The sequence below is a fragment of the Hipposideros armiger genome, unplaced genomic scaffold (genome assembly GCF_001890085.2).
Source record: "Hipposideros armiger isolate ML-2016 unplaced genomic scaffold, ASM189008v1 scaffold_138, whole genome shotgun sequence".
In the NCBI taxonomy this organism is placed as follows: domain Eukaryota; kingdom Metazoa; phylum Chordata; class Mammalia; order Chiroptera; family Hipposideridae; genus Hipposideros; species Hipposideros armiger.
Genome location: NW_017731488.1, coordinates 3,317,396 through 3,332,580, shown reverse-complemented (window position 1 = coordinate 3,332,580; position 15,185 = coordinate 3,317,396). Strand labels below are relative to the sequence as shown.

Genomic DNA, 15,185 nt, shown 5'->3' with positions numbered 1-15,185 from the left:
CCCGCCCGCCCCAGGTAGGTCAACTCTGTGTGTGTGTGTGTGTGTGTGTGTGTGTGTGTGTGTGTAGAATACAGAGCTCTGTGTCTCATGCCAGCCAGCCAGCTAAGATCCAGAGGTGCCATGCCTTCGTACCAGATGCCCAGGCACTTCTGGTCTGGTTGAGTGAGGCCAAGCAGACCACTATTATGGGATGGAGCCTAGCTCTGTCTCTGGGTCCCTGGGTCTCTTGGGAGTGAGCCTTGTGGGGGAAACCAAAATGGGATGGGGGGGAACTGCAGGAGGGAGCAAGGGTAACATTGTTGCTGATGTCAGCAGATGCCCCCCCTCCCCCCCAGAGAGCTGGGCGAGAATGGGGGAGGTAGGGAGGAGAGAGACCCAGACAGCCACACTGGAGGCAGAGAGAGGGGAAGATGGTGACAAGCCAGTGATGAGGGGGTGACAGGGAAAGCACAAGGAGAAGAGCCAGGATCACAGCCTCAGGAGGTGGGGTCACAGTGACCAAGAAAGCCTAGGCATGTGCCACTCCCCACACCACAGCCTGAAATGCGCAGGCACTAAGGGCCTCTCATCCAATATCAAATGCTGGGATTGTTTTTTGGAGGAGAGACAAGCAAATGTCTCTGGGAAGAGAGAGGAGGACAGGTGGGAGAAAGAGAGCGAAAGATTCCCACAGGAGGAGGGAGAATGGGGAGACAGGGGGATTCCAGGGATCACTTGACTCATGCTCCTGCTCCAGGGCACTGTCTCCCCTCTGCCTTCTCCAAACGTCTGGGGACTGAACAGAGCTCTTCTTTGGACCCGAGGGGCGGGGCCTGAGGCAGGTTCAGCGCTCCACAGGGTGTGGGTGCTGTATGTCAGGAGGCACCGTGGTTTAAAAGTGGGGAACACTAGGATCCCAGAGATAAACCGGGGGCATTATTCAGTTGGAACCCCCTCCCTCTTGCGTCAAGAGGAAACCAAGTCTAGAGAGGGGAGCCACTTGCCCAGGGTCCCCGACGCTTGGCAGGGCTGGGGCTGGGACCCAGGCTGTTTGCACGCCACCTCTCTCTAGCTGGAGAATTGGAACAGCTGCAGGGGGCCTCCTGGGCGGGGAGGGGGGCTGGAGCCTGGGGAGAGGAGCAGGCAGGCACCCTTGTGGCCAGAGCCCCCCCAGGGGAGGGGGAGGCGCCGCTTCGGGGAGAGAGAGGGAGGGAGGGGAGAGAGGAGGGGAAACAGTGAGTCAGGCTTCCAAGAGCTGAAGATGAGAGAGCCAGCTCTGGGAGGGAGAGGGCAGGGAGGGCTGCTCTGAAGTGAGGAAAGGGAGGGGGCCCAGCTAGGGGCAAGGAGAGCTCTGGAGGGAGGGAGCCAGCCCCTGGCCCTGGCCCAGCAGTAGGGCTGTGCGGAGGGTGCCGCCAATATGGACTTTGCCCATGGTAGACGAGGAAGAAAGCTGATTGTGCCCCTGCAGTATCCCTTTCTTTCCCTTTCTTGACTTATGATCCCACCCCAGGGTCTCAGGGGCAATGACACCCACCCTAGACAGATGGTGTCCTCCCATCCCTTCCTCAGTTTCTTCATCCATTGTGGGATTTGGACTGGGAGCTCTTCTTGGAGAGGGAGTGGGGGACACAGCATCCCGGGAGAGTGTTGAGAGATGCTGTCTCCAGCTGCTGGCTTTGTGCTGGGGGCACTGTTGGAGCTGCCACTGGTGCAGGCGAGGGTGCAAGGTCTTGGGGCAGGCTCCCTGTTGAACCCTCTGAGTTGCTGGGCCAAGGAGAGGGAGTGGCTGGCCATGAGTGCTGGGGTGCACTCTGTGTGTGTGTGTGGGGGGGGTGATGGTGGTGGTGGTGGTCTTGTGATGGTAGGTGGGTTATCTGGGGCCTCTCAGATTAGCCAGTGCCTAGACAGGACCAAGGTCCCCACATGTCCAGAACCACCTTCAACTTGGGGAGGAGGGTTACACTCATGGGATCCCCCAGATCCCTGCGGGTCAGAGGCTCTGGGGAAACTAGGAGGTGAGAACAGCCCCTGTGGGAACCAGTGAGAACTGCCTGTGCCGCCCCTCATGATTGGAGCTGGGACCAGAACTGGAAAGATCCCCAGGGACTGCCTGGAAAGGAGGCGGGGAGGAGCGCCCCCTCCCCCCAAACCGACAGGAAGCTAAGGCTCCCAGCCCCTCCTACCCCCAAGGTCTAGCATTCCCCCCTGCCCCTCCCCCCTGGATCCCAGCGTCTCTTCCGTTGGCTGGGGATAAGGAAATTGGGCACTAAGGATCCCTCTCCTGCAGGGCCTGGCTTTGGGGGGCATGGTGAAGTGAGGGTAAAGTGAGGCCCCCTGCCTCCTCCCTTACACACATATACAAACTCAGCTGCAGTGAGGCCCTCCTTTCTCTCTTCTTTCTGCTCTGGGGTCCTTGGCCTGAGAGCCCCAGGGAGGGGTTGCTTCTGCAGCTGGCTGGCCCCGAACTCCCAGCTCAGCCCAGCTGCTACTGAAGCTTCCAGAAGCTGCAGCTCTGCACCCCCTCCCTACCCCCTGAGCCAGGAGAGGCCTTTGCTGACCTGGAGGAGTGTGCCTTGGGAGGCGAGTGGGCACCCTTAGAAGGACTAACACAGACAACCAGACAGATGGATGGTGAAACAGATGGACAGAGATACCCACGCACAAGCAGACGGAGAGAGACGGACAGATGGACCAGGACAGGAAGAGACGGACAGACAGAGGTGTTGGTAGAGAGAGGAGTCAGAAAAATGGAAGAGCCTAGGGAGAGAGAAACAGAGACAGACACTTGGAGACAGGGCCATCCAGGAAGGGTGACCAGGTGACTGAGAAGGGAGACAGAGAGAGATGGAGGGGGAGAGTGAGAGACAGGAAGAGATAAAGAAAGAGGGAAACCCAGACAGAGAAAGAGAGAGGAGAGACTTGAGGCTACAAACCACAAACAGGGATTTGATGAGAATCTGGAAGGTGTTTTCTCCTGCCTCCCTCCCCAAACCCCCAGGCCAGCCAAGTCTCCATTCCTTCCACCCCCGGCTCAGTTTCCAGCTGCTAAAGAGGTCAGGGAGAGAGGAGAGAGAGACAGAGAGAGAGAGAGAGAGAGAGAGAGAGAGAGAGAGAGAGAGAGAGAGAGAGAGAGAAGCAGCCCAAAGACCCCCTCCTCCCTGCTCTTTTTTGTAGGGGAGGGAGTTGCTGAGAGCAGCGCTCCCAGCCCTGACCCCTACTTGCAGATGTATGTACCTCTGGGCTCTCAGAAAATAGCACCTCACACTCACCACTCCCTGAGTGTATGTCTTGTACAAATGCACCCCCACACACTCACACCTGTCCATACAGGCCTTGCCCCCCCCCACACACACACACATTTTGTGACACAAATCTCCACTCTCACACTCATTTCAAATCTCACAAACATAACTAATGAATGTGTACCTATGCTTCCTTACACAGACAGGCGGTGACACACAGGCCTCATCATGGGGTCTCAGGACATGTTGACACGCACACAGTCACACTCACACATCCAGTGGCAGTCACACCAGAGCAGAGAGAGGGCTCTGTCTCTCTGGAGATGAAGATTAGGGTTCCCAGGGAGCAGTGGTGTTGGGGTTGGGGGTGGGACTGGTATGTCCCCTCACTCTGACCCAGCTGGTAGGGTAGGGTGGCAGGAGGCCCTCGGTCAGTGGGAGCCCTCCTGGGAAGGCGCAGGGCTGGAGCTGGACACAAGATGAATTGGGTGGTGTGAAAGAGCTGAGCGTTGGTGAGAGGGTGTGTGTGCACGTACAAAAATGTGTGCATAAGTACAGGTATAAGGGATGGCGAGTGTCTGTTATGGTGTGTGAGAGAAAGACTCAGTGCATGTGAGATGGGACATGGGCGTGACAGGGAGATCCAAGTGGAGTGTGTGGGTGAATGTGTGATAGCTACGTGTCAGGTATGTATGTGTGGATACATGTATATGTGGCAGGTGTGTGTGACTACCTGGTTTTGCAGACTGTGGGGGGGTGTGATAGGTGTATAGATGCGACGGGAAGGACCCTGGGGATGAGCTGCATGTGTATGTACGTGGCGCCGTGTTTTGTGGATGTGAAGGTGTGGGGGGGTGTTCGTGTGTGAGTGTAGGCAGTGTGCATAGTATATGAGAGGGCAGCTGCCTGAGTGATCAGGCTGTGAGCGTGGAGCCTGGGTTGGAGGGCTGTTTTCCTAGGCCAGAATGCTGCTGGAACAGAGGCCATCAGCGCAAACATATGCGAAGGGGCTCCAAGGCTCGCAGTTGGGCACTGACCCACACAGACGCACAAGGACAGACAGACCCGCCCCTGTCCTCCCTCTTCCCCTCTCCTGGCGTCAGTGGTTTTCAAAGGAGCCTCCATGAGGACTGTTTGCTGTGCAGTTCCCCCCACTCCCAGCCATGCCTCTTCAAACACAGGGATGCCCTCCAGGCAGCTTTGTGGAGGCTCCTGCCTCGACCATCTGAAGGCAGATGGGTGGGCTAGGATCCACTGCTACCCCCCAGGGAGCGAGGAGGCGGCTGCTCCTTGGGCCTGGGCACAGGCTGAGACAGATGGAATGCCTGTCTCGGCACAGGGTCTGGAGGTGGGCAGGCACCCCCCATGGAGGGGTTCTAGCGGGCAGCGCCCCACTTGGGCTCCTGAACAAAGGCTGGAACTCGGTCCTTCATTTCCCCAGAGGGGCACCAACACTCACCCTGCAGTCCTATCACCTGTCTGGGCACAGGGACCCAACTACAGCCCCTACTACCTCCTAAATGTACAAACTGCTCCCTACACACTTACAGCTCCAACACCCCTAAACACACAACTAACTGCTCCACCTACAACGCACAGCCCCGACACCTCCACAAACACAGTTACTCCACATACAAACACCTTCCTGACATCCAGCTGCCGCAAATACACACACAGCCCCACATGCTCCTAAACACACAACCACCACATGCCTACCTACACAGGTATTTGCAACCCTAGTACTTAACCAAAACCCACATTTTATGACCCCCAATATACCCCCAAACACTCCAGTGTGTGTGCGCGCGCGCGCGCGCGCACACACACACACACACACACACACACACACTTCCCCACCCCTAGACGGAATACCTCAAGAAGGCAGTCCTCTGTACAAGCTCCAATACTCTTCTCAGCCATCTAAGGGCCCCGGGACAGTCCCCACACCTCTCCAAACACCAACTTGCACTCGCACACATATATAGCCTCAGACCAGCCACACCCTGCACCCATTCACCCCTCAGAGCTTGTGAGCAGCTCTTTCCTGCTCCCCCTGCACCCCCACCTCACTGGGTCATATAGTCCGCCTCAATTTGTCTACAGCCCTCATGCATTCCAGCACACCCTCCCTTCCCAGCACTCTCCATCACAGCTCCCCCAACCCACCTTGTTCTCCCCAGACCCCCCCAGACAGCCTCAGCCTTGCACACACACTTACACTTGCTCACTCTTGTGTGTTCTCTTTCTCTCCTGCCTAGTCCTCCCCCACTTCCCAGCACCTCCTCTGCCTGGGGAGGCATCTCCACCCCCCTCACTGCCCCAGGCCTCTCATTCCTGGACAGTGAGGCTGTACATCTGGTTCAAAGCTGCCCCACCCAAGACCCTGTGCTCTGGGCACCCTGGCCTGGGCTTTGGGGGCCTGGGGCCTCTTTGGGGGCTCTTGGCACCTGGTCACCCTGGTCTCTCAGCCAAGAACTCTGAGTACCCAACCCTGCCCTGGCTCTGGCACGTATTGGGTGGGGGGTTGGGGGGGAGCGGGAACAAGGGGGTTTACCCCCAGCCTTTGCTTTCTCAGGTCCTTGCCAAATGCTCCCCCTCCTTGGCTCACCTGAGAGGGACATTGGGCCATGGACTTCAGGGAGAGTTAGGAAGGTGCTGTACTGACATGCTCCCCACCCCCCGCCCGGGCTTGGGTCTTGGTCTCCCTAGGAGTCAGTTCCGACAGTGAAGGTTACTTTACTAGATGCATGATTTTAAACGGAATCTCCACCATCTGTTCCACCCCCTAATTACAGATGCACAGAATCCGCCTCAGAGGGCAGCATGAGGGGAGTGATTTAGAGGCTGAGCTGCTTCTGCCCGCATTAGGACTGGGGAGATTGGGGGGGCTTCTGGGTATTGCTCACAGTCCCCCAATTCCATCTCTTTCCCAGGGGCCCCTCATGCTTCATCTCTTGCTGGGGGAAGGCTCCTAGAAAGGTTCCGGTGACCCACAAGACCTGAAAGAGGAAGCAACTGCAGTGCTGAGGGAGGGGTCCCTAAGACATCCCCTGTGTCCCAGGCCCCAAGTCCTGGGATGCAGACTCCATTAGAGCCTTGAAAAATTCAGTGGATCGATCTCCTGCCTGCCTCTTGTGCCCTGGGGAACCACAGGCGCTGGCCTGGTCCAGCTGTCTGCCCACCCCAAGGGTAGCAGGGATTGGTGAGGTAGGGAGGGGGTTCAGAGCCAAGGCGGGGGCAGCCAGATTCTGTCAGCAGAGGACATGGGCAGGCATGCCAAAATCAACCAGATGTGTTTGCACGTATGTGCCCAGCCACCTTGGTGCAACTGGCATGCCTGACCCCAGTTTGAGCCATGCTCTGTGGGGCTGGACCAGCATCAGGGGCCAGAGGGGATGGGGTCAGGGCCAGCCCTCAGAGGGTTCTGAAGGATACTGGGCTACACTCTGAGAATGGGTCCTCCTTTGCCCATGGGCGCCAGGGACCTGGGCCCCAGCCTGCTTGGTGGCAGCAGCCGCTGGCACACTGCGGTAGACGCTGAAGCATTCACTGCGGGGAGAAAGGGAGCGAGGTTGGGCTGGAGGAATTTTAAAGATTGCTGCAGGCAGGAGGGTCTCTGGAACCCCGTGGAGCAGGCAGTCATGCAGAAGTAATCCTATCGCAGAGGAGTGGAGAGGATGGGGTGGGAGAGGAAGGATGGGCTGCTGCCCCTCTCCCACCTCAGCCCCTGCCCCAGCCAGCTGTGGAGGGAGCCAGGAACCCAGGGGCCTTCCCCAGGGAGGCACCTTGTCTTCTTCATTCCACTGTGGCATGTGCCCCCCAGGGGCAGAGCTGCAGCTGTTGCTCAGCTTCAAGCTCTGGGTTTTATAAATAATGCAGCTCAGAGGTGGGGGCCAACTCAGCCCCCGGTCACCTTGGGTCATCCAGTGTGGTGCCTCCAGCTGGCAGTCCTGTGGCAGAGCCCCCTCTCTCCCTTCCAGCCTACTCTTCCTCTTTTGCTGTGTGAGCTTGGGCCAGAGGCCCTGCCTCTCTGGGCTGTGCCAGGAGCAAAGGAGTGGAAGAACCCAGAAACCCCGGTCCCTTTTGTCCCACCTCCCAGCCCTCACAGGTTAACTGTCAGCTGGCTCAGCAAATCCAGGTGAGCAAGGAATGGACTGCTCTTCAAGGGCCTCACCCATTCCACCCCTCCATTTTGCAGATGGAGTAACCGAGTCCAAAGTGGGAAGGATTGGCCAAGGCCAGCCAGCTGATGAACCCCTCCTTCCTGCCCCATTCTGCTGTCACTCAGGCTCTTCTCAGCCTTAGCTCAGCTAAGAGCAGGGCCTGGGTGGGGGGGCGGGGGATGTTTGGGAAAGTGGTTGTGGCTGAGAGGTTGCCATGGCAATGCTGCAGGATGCTGAGCTGAAGTGGGGGTCCTACAGGGTCTCTGGGGCCCCCAGTTCCACACCCCTGTGGTCTTCTCCTCCCTGTCTCCTGCCCCCCACCCAGATGCCTGTCAGGCAGCTCTGGTGACAGGCTGGGTGGGTGACAGGTGGTGCAGGTGATGGGCTGGGTGGGTGACGAGCTGGGTGGGTGACAGGTGGTGCGGGTGCGAGGCAGGCAGGTGACAAGCTGGGTGGTGACGGGCCCTGCTGATGACAGGCAGGGGGTGTGGTTGGCGAGGATGCTATCTCCTGGCTGGTGGCCTGTTGCAGCCCCCCACCCTCATGCGTGTGCACACACATAGACTCTGGGCGCAGAGCTTGGGGCTAAGATACTAATGAGGCTTATTACTTGCGGAGGGGCAGGTGCCCACGCTCACTAATGAGAGGCCTTTAACGAATAGGGGAGACAGCTGGGGGCTTCGAGGAATTTGGCTGGCCCTCCTGGGCTGAGGCCCTGGGGGGTCCCGGTCTGTTTGGAGGATGAGCCATCCTCTCCTTTCCCCTGGCCACTTGGGTTTATGTTAGTACTACCCACAGTCATGATAGCTACCATTGTGCAAGCGCTTGCTGCAGTGTGCCCAGCCCTCACATGCAGTTTCTCTTTTCAACTTGACAATTGTAGCAGGGAGGCTCTGTTACCCATTTTATAGATGAGGAATCCGAGGCTGAGAGAAGGCAAGGGAACTCGCATAACAAGTTTCTGGTGCAGGACAGGTCTTTCTGTCCTTTCTGCTCTTAACCACCAGTAAAACTCAGGTCGTGGTGCAGACCCAGATGCTCTCTCAGGGCCTCAGCTTCACTCTTCTGGAAAATGGGTGTATAACAGAGGGAAAATCATCACAGGCTCTTCAGCCCTGACTTGGGTGGCTTCAGGGACTCCTCCAGGTAGCTGCCAAGGCCTGGCTCTATCTGGCCCAGATTCTGGGTGATACCCCTGGACTGGAGAGAGGGCAGGGCTCAGTGCTGAGGGAGCTGAGCCGAAGGGGGGACTCCTGGGATGTCTAAGCCACTTCCTGCATCGAGAGGTGGGGAGGCTGAGACCTGGAGAGGAGCAGCAACCACCCGAGGAGCTGTAGGGCCCCCGTGGGATCCCAGGTCTCCTGGCCTGTTGAAAGGGTGGGGCTGGGTGTGGTACCAGAGCTGGGAGGCCACCTCCTCTTAGGCTCCACCCACCAGCCTAGTGTCTTTGCAGGAGGTTATGAACCCCCAGCCACTGGGAGGAAGGGTTCAGGGGGCTGTTGCCTCTTTAGGGCTATGCCCCCTCCCCATCAATCTGGGCTCCTAGTGTCAGTTGAGCCCCTCCCTTTAGAACTCTTTGGGGTGGAAACTCCCTGGCAACTGCTGATGGATGGGTTAGGGCCTTGACATTGGCCTGGGACCACACAGCATGACCCTGGAGGGACCAGGCTGGTGCTGGGGGGGCTTTGAGGGGAATTTAAGGGAGAAGAATTAAGCTCATAAATCTTAGAAGTCTCAGTTTTCTTCCTCCTCTACCTTAATCTCTAACCAAACCTGCTCTCCAGCTGCTCATCCAAGGCTGAGGTTAAGGGAGTCCACCATTCCCCTCTCCCTCCAACTGATTCTCACCCTCTTCTGAAATTGCGCCCCTACGGGGAAGAAAGAGTTGGCAGCCGCTGCTGTTGGGCAGGATAAAGACCTTATGTGTCCAGGCTACTGAATTTGGTCTCTGATTCATAGTGGTGCGTAGGGCAGAGGGCTTCAGTACCTCAGTTTCCTCAACCTGGGGTTTCAGATCCTCTCCTGGTACCTGTCTGCTCAGTCAGGAAGGAGCACTAAGACTGAGAGGGATTTCACAGCTGCAGGACACATGGCCCTGTCCTCAGAAGCCCCAGTCTGAGAGAAGCACAAGCCCTGGCTTTGGGAGCCCTCAAACCCAGAGGTGAGGTCTAGAACCCAGGCTGGGCATGTGCTGAGGTTCATGCAGGGAGTGGGTGGTGCTGAGTGGCTGGATGGTGATGGCTTTCTGAAGCAAAGATTGAGGCCGGTGGGGGCGAGAGGATGGGTAGTGGTTTGCCTGGGGGCTGTGGAGCCATCTTTGGTTGGAAGAGGGAGACTTGAAGGGTCTAGCTTTCCCACAGGCCCAGGCAGCAGCAGGCTAGAGTTCTGGGGCCCTCCTGGCTCCCCAGGGAACTGACTGCTGCCTGGCCCTGGGGACCCAGGCATCCTAGTGGGTGAGGGCGGGTCTCCAGCAGGCACCCTGCCAAACCCTGCAGCCTGCTCACCAGGAATCTTGTTGCTGAGAGATGGAAAATCCCGGCTGGGCCTGCAGCTCAGCCCTCCCCTCCAGGAGGAGGAGGGGCCCAGAGATTCCTTCCTGTACCCCCCTCCCTTCTGGGGCAGGGCCCTCCTCAGCAGTGGGTGGGGCTGGGGGCCCCAGGACAGGCCTCTAAGGCTTGGTCACATGTTCTGGAGCCCAGCCCAGCCCACAGTGGGCACCAGGGCACTCTGGAGGCAGAATGGGCCTGGTGCAGCAGAGGAGGGGTGGGGGTGGGGTGCTGAGGCCAGAAGGGAGCCTGAGCGGGGGCCCATGCCTGGCCCTGGCCCCACTGGCTCCCCTAGGGTGGAGGGTGAAGAGTTGGTTCTCTCCTTGGACAGGAAGACGAATGATCCCATTATGGGAGCGTGATTTTATTCCACGTGTCACGGAGTCTGAGATTAACTTGCTCACCAGTCTGTGACAAACCCCTCACACCCAACACACACACACACACACACAGGCACAGGCACAGAGACACACACATATCCTTGGTCTCACAAATGTACATCCCACAGACACAGATAAGCATTTCCAGACAACAGCACATGGCAGAGTCTCACATATAGAGACACAAGCATACACTCACACTTAGATGCACTGAGATCTAGACCCACAGCCTCAAAAGCACATTTCCTCACTCACGCTAAGGCCACATGGACCCACAGATACAAACAGGCATTCCCGGGGAATGCTTGCAGCTCTGCTTAGACATGCACAGATCAAGGACACACAGTGCCCCGTAGGCAGATACACTTCCACACATACAAACCCAGACACCGTCACACAGACAGGCATAGACCAACAGCCACACACACTGAGACAAAGGCCCAGATACATATAGAGACAAAGACAGGCAGAGACACACAGCCCGCAGTGCGCACACAAGCACAGGCGTGCACACCCGGACACAGACAAAGACAAATAAATGCCCAGAGGTTTTGCTGTGGACAGATGTAAGGCACACACACATCTGGGCTTCCTCCTCGACCTCCCTGCCTGGGGACATGGTAATCTGGCGCCTGTGGCTCCAGGAAGAGAACTGAGGAATCTTCTGCTCAGTCAGAGCCCCCCATTGCGGCCCCAGGGCCAGCCCCCACCTCTGGCACTGGGCCCGTGGCCAAGGCCACAGGAGCCACACCCTCAGCAGAGCCCTGACATCTTACCTTACCCTCCCCATTGGACACGGGCACACCATTTCCTTCTGCATGTGCCCACACACCTACAGTTTCTCACTCCCACCCCCCCTCAGGTGTCCCCTTGTTGTCTTGCTTAGTCACACTCACCCAGCAGACATGTACAACCTCCAGCACATACACACACAGCCTCCATGGCATACACTCGCACCTTCTCTCACACGGACCCACACACCAACGGGCTCTCCTTCACATACACCCTCGTCTTCCCACACAGACCCCCACATACACACATACATGCCCTTCTTCACATACTTCCCCACCTTCTCTCTCACAGACTAGTTCACAAACGCAACACACACTCCCCCACGTATATTCTCACCACTGTCTCACATGTGCGCGCGCGCACACACACACACTGAGAGCCTCCCTCACACCATCACTTTCCTTCCTCTGTCTCTCACAAACATTCCCTCTGCCAAGAGTGTAGCTCTGCTACAGAGCCGTCCCAACAGCATTTGTTGCTGCTCTCTACCATGTCCTTGGCCTTCTTGGCCTCAGTCTCTTCCCTTCCACCTCCAGTGCTGCAGACTGTGGCTTTGTCATCTCCGTTTAGTGAACACTTATATGTGGAACATTCATGTATTCATTCAACAAATTTTGATTGAGTATTGATTTTGTGTTAAGCGTTGTGGTGACCCAGGTCCTTCCCTCACAGAGCTCTCAATTTTGTGACCAGTTTGTTTGTTGCTTGTGTAGTCTGACTAGATGGTAAGGTAATCTTTGATCATTAGATGTTGAGGAATGTGTAGGAATTCACAAGAGGAAAAATACGGGAAGGGTATTCTAGGTAGAGGGAACAGTGTTTGCAAAGTCTGGAATTGAATCAAACTGTTATATGCTGGGGAAATGGAGTGATGTTCAGAGACTAAAAGAGAAATCTGCAAAGAGGGCAGAAGCCATATGTCACAGAGTTTAGAAGAGGCAAGCGGACTGGAGAGGAGATTCATTTAGAAGCAAAAACCAGTGGCGTTCCAGTTCCAGGGCTATAACCCCAGAAAGTCACGTAGACTCTTTGAGCTGGGTCCGCCATGTGAGGATGGGACAATGCAGGAGCCAGGTTTATAGTACATGCTTAATAAATGATAGCCACATTTACAGTTATCAGTAGGACATGGAGGACATCAGATGAGGACATTTATTGAGGACCTATTGAGTGCTGGGCACTGTGCCAGGTGCTGGGCTCAGAGGCGAGGTGACCATGGCTTCAGGAAGCTCATGCACCTGACAACCACAACTCACTCAGACAGCAGAGAGGGCCAGGCGTAAGGGAGGCAAAGCACACTGGGAGGATGAGCCAGCACCACTCAGGGCTCTGGATGGCTCACGGAGGAGCAGGCATTGAGCCGGACCCTAAAGAGCTGGTCAAACTTGGGCAAGCAGAGGTGGGGACGGAGCTTCAGATGGAACCTGCGAACAAGAGTCAGAGGTCAAGTCCAGGAGTCTAACCTGGCTCTCGTATGGGACAGGAGAAGGGGGAGTCATGGGTTGGAATTATGGAGGTGAGGCCTTGGTGGCCAGGCTGAGAGGACAGTCAGCACGGAGCTGAGCTGTGCTCTAGAAATCCCATGTTTTGGTGGTGACATGGAACATGCCCATTAGAGGGTCTGCTCCAGGCTCTGCCACTAAGCCATTGGATGATGGCAAACAAATGTCTCACCTCCCTTGGCCTCAGTTTCCTCATCTGTGCAATGAGGCAGTTAGTCTTATATAGGAGGGAATTGTATGTCATGTCCTAGGGGTTGATCTAGCCCACTTAGTTGGGTATCTTCTGGCCTGGGATTTGGGGCTTCAGCAGTGCTTTCTTCCAGAGCATTCTGAGGAAAAGAAAGGAGCAAAATGAGGGGTTCACCAGAGACAGATTCTGGGTGCTTCAAATGAGGGGCCGGGAGTTCAGCCTGGAAGAGAGTAGTCTTTGCCAGGATCTGACTCCAAGCCCCAGGGGGACCCAGAAGAGAAGGCCAGGTCCCCTCTTCCATCCTGCCCTGACCTGTGTGGTAGAGGTGGGCCATATGTCCTCCTGGTCCAGAGCATGTCAGCACCCTTCCTGCCCACTGACCAAGGAGCAGGGCTTGGGTTCAGGAATGTGACCCAGGGCTTCAGAGTCCCCTGGGGGGTAAGGAGCCAGGAGGCCAATCTTGGAGCCAGGTGAATGCCCTTGGGTAGCTGATATTTGGGGTTGCCGGGAATTGTGGTATAAGGCAGGTTCTGGTGACCTCCTCAACTGCCCTGGATCCTGGCTCTAAGGGGCCCTTTAAGCATCTCACCTGTGAGGTGGGGCTGGTAGAGAATTAATTTCCTGTGCTATTTTAATTTTGCTGTATTTAATTTGCTGTTTATTTTAATTAATTAACGACGGGTAATGGTCTATCGTAACTTGCTGCCGCAGGCTCGTCTTCCTTTTCAGAGGGGTAGAAGGCCAGGCCACGTGATTGCTGAGCGAGCTGTGGGGGAGAGGGAGGGCCTTGGGGACAGGTCCCTCTTTCCCTTTGCCCCTCTCAACCCAGGGGCCTGCTCCACTCTCCCTGGTTCTCCTCCAAAGAGGCCCTCTCCTCCCCTCTCACTTGAGCTCCCTCTTACTGCTCTCTTTTCCACCCCCCAGGTCTGTTTCAGGGCCTCAGACACAGTAACTTGGTGACGAGAGGCCTGACAGGAGGCCTGACAGGAGGCCCCTGCCTATCCCCCAGGAATCAGTATTTTAATGTCTTGGTGTGGTGGTTTAAAGGACAGGGAATTTGGCTTGCAACCTAAGCATTGCTTAGAGGTTGTTGGGCAAACTTCTAAAGTGGGTGTCAGTTTTGAATGGCAGCTCCCTTCCCCACACCAGTGCCCAAACAGCACACCCATCCATGTGGTCAGACCTGTGGGACAAGCACGTGTGAACACATCCATGGGCATGATTTCAATTATTAGTTACTCTTGAAGGCAAACCTCCAGGGTGCATCTATCCTAGAGATGAGGAAGTGAGGCTCAGAGAGGCTGAGTGACTTGCCCAAGGTCACGCAGCAACTAAGAGAAGCAGGGCCTGACTTCTGGCTATAATCTGTCTGGAAAGAGTTAACAGTTGGAAGGAAGGGGGAGGGGAAGTGGTTTGGGGATTAGGGTAGGGGGATTAGGTCAAAAGATGCATGGGGCCAGGAAATGGGGTCCTCTGGCTCTAGAGGATGTGGGGGGAGGAGTAGTGGGTACTTGCCACAAGGGACTTCCCGAGGTACAAGGTCTCAGCCACCTGTTTCCATTTCCCTACCTGTCTTCAATTGTCTAGGTGGAACCCTACTTTGATTTATTTAACAAACACATAGCATTTACTATGTCCCAGATAGGCATCCAACTTTATAAATAGATACTCATTTAATCATCATAGCAGCCCTATTATTATCATCCTTACTTTACATATCAGACTATTGAGGCTTAGGTTAAGCCTCATGACTTGCCCAAGGTCACAAAGCCAGTACCTGGTGGAGCCAGCCTCTGAACTTGGAACACTGGGATCCGGAGTCCTTGTTCTGAACCACCAGGCTGTTCTGCCTCCTTAGTGCTCTAAGTGGGAGATGGGGGCCCTGAGTTCCTGGGAGATAATGGCATCTTTGGGGAGCCCCTAGCCTAGGTTAAAGGGGAGATCCAGCCCTGCCCTCACCAACCCCAAGTCTGGGCAGACACAGCCCACAAATCAAGACCTGCTTTGTGTGGGGAGCAGGTGAGTGTAAGGGTATGCTTGTTTGGGAGGGGAAGATCAGCGCTCAGGAAGTCTCTGAAGCATGGCCCATGCCGCTACAGTGCTGGCCACGGTCGGGGTGATATGGAAGGGCTGGCCTCAGACCCGTGTTCGCAGACCATGCCTTCGGAGAGCTTGCTGTCTGACTGGAAAAACAAGGCAGATGTGTGTGAACAGTTATCAACAGTTGTAAAAGACAATGGGAGAAAAACATCACAAGACGTGATGCAGTTAAAATAGTTTGGGCTTTGACTCCTATGTGACTTTAGTTACTTGACGTCTCTCTGAGCCTCAGTTTCCTCATCTGTCAAGGGGAAATAATGTGGCACCGACTCCATAGGGTTTTGTGAGGAG

The 15,185-nt window shown here is 56.1% G+C and overlaps 1 protein-coding gene across 9 annotated transcripts in view; it reads left to right on the top strand.

Annotated features, from left to right (window-relative positions):
• The window catches only part of AHDC1 (AT-hook DNA binding motif containing 1), a 63,371-nt gene that overhangs the window by 3,833 nt on the left and 44,353 nt on the right, over nucleotides 1-15,185 (top strand). The window lies entirely within an intron of this gene.